The 7745-nt window shown below is 40.5% G+C and overlaps 1 protein-coding gene and 1 long non-coding RNA gene across 2 annotated transcripts in view; one reads left to right on the forward strand and one right to left on the reverse strand.

The window, feature by feature from the left end:
* The window catches only part of LOC123970852 (CMP-N-acetylneuraminate-beta-1,4-galactoside alpha-2,3-sialyltransferase-like), an 82678-nt gene that overhangs the window by 44015 nt on the left and 30918 nt on the right, over positions 1–7745 (reverse strand). The window lies entirely within an intron of this gene.
* On the forward strand, positions 4533–5693 carry LOC123970861. Its single transcript, XR_006825081.1, has 4 exons — positions 4533–4769; positions 4861–4905; positions 5232–5391; positions 5504–5693. It is a non-coding gene; the product is annotated as an uncharacterized LOC123970861 (long non-coding RNA).

The raw sequence follows: 7745 nt of genomic DNA on the forward strand, positions 1-7745 counted from the left end.
CCGACTACCGGGGACTGGCTAGCTACAGTAGCTAAAGACTGATCTACCAAGGTGCGGAGCCGGACTTCTAAATCACTGAGCCTCGCCTCCATGTCTATAAATAAACTACACTTATTACACGTACCATTACCGCTAAAGGAGGCAGAGGAGTAACTGAACATTACTGAACACCGAGCAGGAGAAAGTGGGAGAGAGAGAGGGAGAAGGAGAAGCCATCGCTAGCTGCTAAGCTAAAGTCGCTAACGGCTAAGCTAAAGTACTGTAGCGTCAGCTACCAAAACTTTAGAACAACTATGAGATTGAACAGCAGTCACTAAAAGATGGAAAGAACTGTGAGTGCTTGGGCAAAATTACTGTAAAGAATAAGTGTTTAGCGGACAGTTGGCTGCTGTAATCTAACAAATGTAACTGTTATTTAGCGAGAGCAGCACAACACGGTACCAACACACAGGCACTGGAAACAGAAATGAGTCGACACGCTTACCGCAGTACGTCAGCAGGCAGGCAGCACCTTCTATATAATAATATCATATAAATGTAAAACTATCACAGTAGCTTATTATGACATCTTTTTGACAAGATTTTAGGGGTAGCATGTTTCAAGAGACACATATCCCACTATCAAACACTGCTCCCACTACAGAATCATTTTTCACTCCATGTGCACTGGAAGAATATGGGGATCATAATGTAAAACTCTATTATAACGTTTTGTTTTATCAGCCACATTCTTGACGGCATGAGCATAACCGACAGCAAGGTTGCACAGATTTATGGGTGTGGAAAGAGACCAATTAGGCTATGTGAGTCATGCTCACCGCAAAGTGGCACATCTCGATAGATAGCGGAAATCGACAGCACACCTGTACAAACCAAACAGATGTGCTAATTAAAGATGGTAAAAGTGAGTGGGTCCAAAATCATTGGTCTTAAAAAGTATCTTCCCACCTGCATAATGATTCCGACGCACATGACGACTGCAATGTTGTTGTTTTTGTTGGAATGACCCAGATGTTTTCACTAAGTACAATAATATGTATTGTATTATTCATTATTTATTTATTTTTTGTTTAGGGAGTGGGAGGTGATGTAATTTACTGAAATTTTTATGCTGACTTGCTAGTAAAATAATAGCCCTTGCTATTTAGGTGTCTAATGTAAATTGTGTTATAATTGTTGTAAATGTGTTAGTGATGTATTTTTATGATCAATGTTAATTTCTCATTTGACTGTTTCCTTAGGCTGAAGAAAGAGACTCAGGTGAGGTGCACACTAGTTAACACATCATGGATAGGCGTAGTCTTAGAAAGAGAGCAGTGAAAAAGGTAAGTTCTATACTTGCTTCCTATCACAATGAAGATGACTTGCATAGTGGTCCTGATATTTCTGTAGCAAATCTCTCTAAGCCAGTAGGAAACTGTGATCCAGGGGATCAGGGACAAATATCTGACAGCGATGATGAGTCCCAGAATGATGATGACATAGGAAATGTCAGCACATCTCTTACTGAGTCTTTGTGTGATTGGGCACTTCATTTCAGGGTGTCTTTGGTAGCTTTGACTGCCCTTCTTGCCATCTTGAGGCTGCATCATCCTTTTCTACCAAAAGATGCCAGGACCCTCCTGAAAACCACAACCTCATACAGCATCCACATTCTTGCTGGTGGTACTTACCACTACTTTGGCATTTTGAAAGCTTTTGCAAAAAGCATGGAACAAATCTGGTCTCACATTCCAAACAGGCACGTGTTCAAGTTGCAGCTGAATATAGATGGATTGCCTTTGTTCAAGAGTTCCTTGGTACAGTTTTGGCCAGTCCTTGGCTTGCTAAAGGGTGTTTTGAAGAAGCCTGTTGTCATTGCTCTGTTTTGTGGGAACTCAAAGCCAAATTGTCTTGATGAGTATTTAAGAGATTTGGTCAGTGAATTAAAAGTGCTGAGCAGAGGATTTATTATCAATGGGAAGCAGTGCTTCATGCAGGTGACCTCTGTAATCTGTGATGCTCCAGCCAGAGCTTTTATTAAAGGAACCAAAGGTGACACTAGTTACTCTGGTTGTGATAAGTGTGTCCAAACTGGTGTTTATCTTAAACACAGGATGACCTTTCCAGAGGTCAACAGCCTACGTCACACTGATCTGGCTTTTGAAACGATGTCTGATGATGACCATCATGTCAGAAATTCACCATTAAAGGATGCAGGTATTGGCATGGTGTCACGCTTTCCCCATGACTATATGCACCTAGTCTGCCTTGGAGTAGTGCGTAGACTGTTGAATTTGTGGTTTGGAAAAGGGCCCTTGTCTTGTCGCTTGTCATCTCATCAGATGGAAGAAATCTCTTGTCAACTCCTAGGCTCCAGACCTTTCATTCCTGTGGATTTCGCTCATAAACCCAGGGCACTTTCAGAAAGGCTCAGGTGGAAAGCCACAGAGTTACGACAGTTCTTGATGTACACAGGGCCAGTGTTTCTCCGCAATGTTCTGTTAGCTCCAGTCTATAACAACTTCATGTTGTTATCTGTTGCCATCTTCATTCTTGTTAGTCCTTCACTGTCTTTAGCACTTAATGAATTTGCACACACATTACTTGTGTCATTTGTAACACATTTCAGCAAATTGTATGGTCCTGAATTTGTTATTTACAATGTTCATGGGCTAACGCATCTTTCTGACGATGTAAAACTGCATGGACATCTGGACTTCCTATCTGGATTTCCATTCGACAATTACTTGGGTAAGATGAAAAAGATGGTAAGAACTCCGCACCATCCATTGGCTCAGGTTATTCGAAATGGATAATTTAACAGAGAATGAGGCTTTACACGAGAAGAGAGAGTTGCAAAAGGAGCATAGCTGTGGACCAGTTCCATCCTCTGTTGTGGACATGCCGGTTGTTCAGTTTCAAGAGATTGTCATTGCTGGTGAGGGAGACAGATGTCTAAAGATTGATGACCGCATTGCCTTGTTCGAAAACATCCTGCAGTCACAACACAAGATTTACATTGTCATCAGAGAATATGACTTGATGGAACCTTTTTTTCAGTATCCTCTGAACTCATGCAAGTTGGGTATCTACCAGGTCGGCAAAATCTCATCACAGCTTAAAGTTGTTGAGCTACATGGACATGTTCAGAAATATGTGAGGTTACCAAATCATGATAACTTTGTTGCAGTGCAGAAAATTGTCTTCAGAGGGAACATTAATCTTTGGGGATTAATGTTTTACCCAATATAGAATGTGTCATATATAATATTCACTATATATACTGTATATAAATGTATTTTTTATTAATCACTATTTAGACACATATGACTAAAACAAAAATTCAATGATGATCTCTATTGAAAAGTTTTTAGTCTAGGACTAGGTTTAAACCTTGTCTGTGAAATTGACCCTTAGAGTGTGACTTTAATCATAGTCCAAGGGCCCTGGTAAGTGATTTCTTAATATTCTCCCAAATAGTGGAATAAATTAAACTCTTTCAGTATGTTTATAGTAAGTTTAAAATTAGAATGTAGTATGAAAAATATTATGTTTATAGAACATGAGCAGTGCCGCTTTTAAGTAAATCTTATGTAAATATGTCAATGCATTTGTTTTGTTTGGATGTTCATAACCATGTTTTTGTTCAGCAATGTTTCATGTAGTGGAGTTCTTGGAAACCCATGAGGTGGAGTTGGTCCCAACCCTGTGGGTAACTGATGGCCAGTGCTGTTGGCCTAGTGCACTCAGAGGCATGACCCTCCACCAGGCCATTAAAACTGGAATGGCTCCCGACATCACCTGGAACCGCTGGGAGGTCCGCATTATGTATTCAACTGGTATGTCTGACGTTTTTGTGCTTTCTTAACCCCCTGGAGTCTGCAATCACACCAGTGTGATCAGGTCAAAGTGTGATATCTTAATTTTACCTTTTTGTATTCATATTTGCAAGTTTACATTTGCACCCTTCAATATGCTAGATTGAGCAAACATGTTTTAATGTGGTAGGCTATATAAAGGCAACATCAAAAGTATTTAAAAGCTAGGCTAAAATAGCACAAGACTCCTATGGGTTAATTCTAATCAAATACAGTTTTTGCCAAATTCAGCTAATTGCATCTCATGGTTCATAGTTAACTTATTATAATTTATTATTGTATACATGACCATTGGCTAAGATACAGTATAATATTCTTTTAATGTAGCAGAGGCTGACGAATACCACAAAGTACTCAATTATATTCAAATTATTGTATTGCAGAGTGATCCTAAGGAGATTGAATAATGTGCATTGCATCTGTGTTTTACAGTCTGTTATGAAGAGGGAAGAAAGAAGGCAAAGGAGTCAGAAACTCTGTCTGACTTACAGTCAGACACAGAAGTGTCGTGTAAAAGGCCACTAAGGCGTAAAACGTATGTCAATTTGCTCATTATTAGAGAATAATTTGCCTTTCCCCTTTTAAGTTATCTTTAAAGACCAGTTTCTTATTAAGTATTATTTTCATTTAATTTTGATTGATTGTGTGTTTATTCATTCAAATAGGAAGAGTGTTCGGCTTGGCCCATCTGGTCTGGAACTGTCTTCAGCAGAGGAGGACTGTTCCCCTCCACATAAGAAATCCCTTCCTCCTGCCCCCCCCCCCGCATAAATTCTCTCCCTGCATTTACTGCAGTCACCCCAAACCCCAATTTAGCCCCAGCCCCTACCACTCCAGCAGCAACCCCAGCATCTCACAGGCTCTTCACAGAGTTGCTGCATGGCTGGGAGCCGGGAGAGAATTTTTCATGTGAGTATATTCTTTTGCATTCTGACTGACATGTGTATGTGTGTACTGTGATGAATTTCATAGAACAAGTTAACACTGTATTCTCATATAGCACCTCAGACCTTCAGTTGGACTCCCCAGCAATCATCATAACCAGGTTAGTGATTTCCATTCAAACATTTTACTGGTATAGCAGAGGTTGCAGCAGACAGCAGATTTTAAAAAATGGTGAGCATTTTTCTGGGTTTTTTTAAGAAATTGATTGCACTCAATTACTGATCATGCTTCTGAAATTGATGGTGTTTCTTATTTTCACAAAACTTATGTACACAAATCTAAAACACAACATGCAATTTGCAGGTCCCCATGGCAAAAACTTTGACTACAATAGCAAAGAGCTAGGCTCATTGACATGGTACTCAGAGTGCATGCTCATAGTAATGCTGCTTTCTTCACACAGTTTTCTCCTTTACTCTGTTTCAGGTAAACTACTTGGGGCTAATTGGTGGGACTGACGTACGTGACTGTACATGGCGTGTCCTTTGGCGGCTATTTGCCAACAATTTGGCAAAGCAGCTCAGCTGGAGTGGGGTCGATGGCAAAATGTCTCTGGCCTCCCTTCAGTTGAAAGATGTTGTCATCGGTAAGAATATTGTTTTGGATATAATGTATCTCTCAGATGACATGTTTAAATTATGCTAAAGACATCATATTGACCTTACAATATATTCATTTACACTTTTGCTGCTGTTCAGAGAAACCCCTACACCTCCGGTGCTGCTGAGAAAGAGGTAGAAGGGACAATGAAGAGGTGGCTTCAGCTGGCTGCTGACCGAGAGGGCGGGAGGAAAAGGAGGCTCCTTTCAAAAGAAAATGTATAGTGTGTCTGTCTTTGAAATCAGTGTCTTTAAAAATCTGTTTTTATGTTGTTGTTGTCTGCATTAGTTTTGTTAACTGGAAATAAAATAAAATTTTAAATGGATAACCAGTTTTGAATTTGTGTTTATTTCACAAGTACATTTGGAAGTGTTTTGTATGGGCCACATTTGGCCCGGGGACCAATCAACACTCAGCTGACACTCAGCCAGATCAGTTTTACAGTATGCGGGCCAGATCTGGGCCAAATAAATAAAAAATAGTCATTTTACTGTGTGTGGGTCAAATCTGGGCCAAAGGTCACAATAATAGTCATTTTACAGTGTGTGGGACAGATCTGGGCCAAAAGTCACAATAATAGTCATTTTACAGTGAGTGGGCCAGTTTTGGCCAATATTGAAGCAAGGGTACGGCCCAGAGGTGGGCCGCACAAATTTTGCTATCTAGGAGACCTTGGACCCCCTATGGGCCCCCTCTGAACGAAAAGTCTACAACAGCCCCCTTAAATTGGCGGCTCGCGGGCCACATCTGGCCCAGCAACTAATCTAATATATATGACAACAAACGTAAACTACATGTATTGTGTATGAAAGGAACTGAAAGTGAGTTATGTCGTTTCCTTGTCATTTATTGAGTTTCACATGCGCTGTACCGATCACCGCCAATCAAGGCTCAACATAACTGTTCGATCTGCAGCCCTTCCGCTCCTGTGTGTCTGCAGAGCGCCTCCACTCCACACACACACGCACATACGGATCGAAGTCAGCCAGCTGATCAGCGGACATTACTGACATTGACGACAACTACGCTCGTTAGTGTAAGTGCCTGGGGCAATAAAAACTTAGAGAGTAAAAAAGCCAATACTTTACCAACACACCTGTTTAATGAGCATAAACACACAAAACGCAATGTTATAATCTGCTCAGTCTCTCATCGACCAGCTGTGTTTTGGTTTTACAAAAGCACAGCGTTAGTTCGGCTAATAACTTATTGTTACAAACAAGCTAAAGTGAAAGCTGTCTGTTTTTAGTATCTGTTCAGCTTAATTTGCCAGTACATTAAAATATGGCACATTATAAACTCAGCTGGTGGCTGAGACAAACCAGCCCCCCCTCTCTACCAGCAGAGGGAGGAGGACAGGAGGTTGTTGATTCATTCTTCACTGTTGATGTCAGGAATATGATTTATTTTACTGACATTTTAGATTTGTTTCCAGTGCGATATTAGTGACTTTACTGTTGTCAATCCTGTTGCTGCTCTAGAAACAACATTTAGTTAATAAAAATGTTTCATTATTTTTTAAAATAATATATTCAATTATTTGGTAATAAATAGGACTGATAAGAGCATTGATAAAGAACTGAACCAATAATGATTACCAATACAAGTGTGTCAAGTAAAATCCTAATGATCCCAACTCGTGAGAAAATATCCGGCCCATCTCTGTGTCCTGGTTTTAAAATACGGCCCAATTCAATAGCCCTATCTTCCTTGCGACGAAATATACATTAAACTGAATGCAGCATTGTAGACCAGATTTTGTCCTTGTAATCCATGTTTCCATTGCATGGCTAGCCTTTGGATATTGATGGAATTGTTCTCAGTCCCTCTCCTTAAATGGTCAGTTATTATCATAACAATTTAATAATACTTTGCATTTAAAAAGCACTTTTCATAGACAAAAAGCGATAACAGTAGCCTACTGGTCCTACCTGGACATGCAGTCTACCAAAATATGTATTCCACTCCATAATGCACAGATGATGGCCTACTATCAAGTATTTGGTTTTGTGTATATTTAGGGCCCGAGCACGACCGTGCGAGGTCCCTATTGAAGTTGCTCGGATTATTAGGGCCCGAGCACGACCGTGCGAGGTCCCTATTGAATTTGCTCGGATTATATTTTTAGGGCCCGAGCACGACTGTGTGAGGTCCCTATTGAATTTGCTCGGATTATATTTTTAGGGCCCGAGCACGACCGTGCGAGGTCCCTATTGAATTTGCTCGGATTATTTTTAGGGCCCGAGCACGACCGTGTGAGGTCCCTATTGAATTTGCTCGGATTATTAGGGCCCGAGCACGACCGTGCGAGGTCCCTATTGAATCTGCTCGGATTATATA

This window comes from Micropterus dolomieu, linkage group LG05 (assembly GCF_021292245.1).
Source record: "Micropterus dolomieu isolate WLL.071019.BEF.003 ecotype Adirondacks linkage group LG05, ASM2129224v1, whole genome shotgun sequence".
Taxonomy (NCBI): domain Eukaryota; kingdom Metazoa; phylum Chordata; class Actinopteri; order Centrarchiformes; family Centrarchidae; genus Micropterus; species Micropterus dolomieu.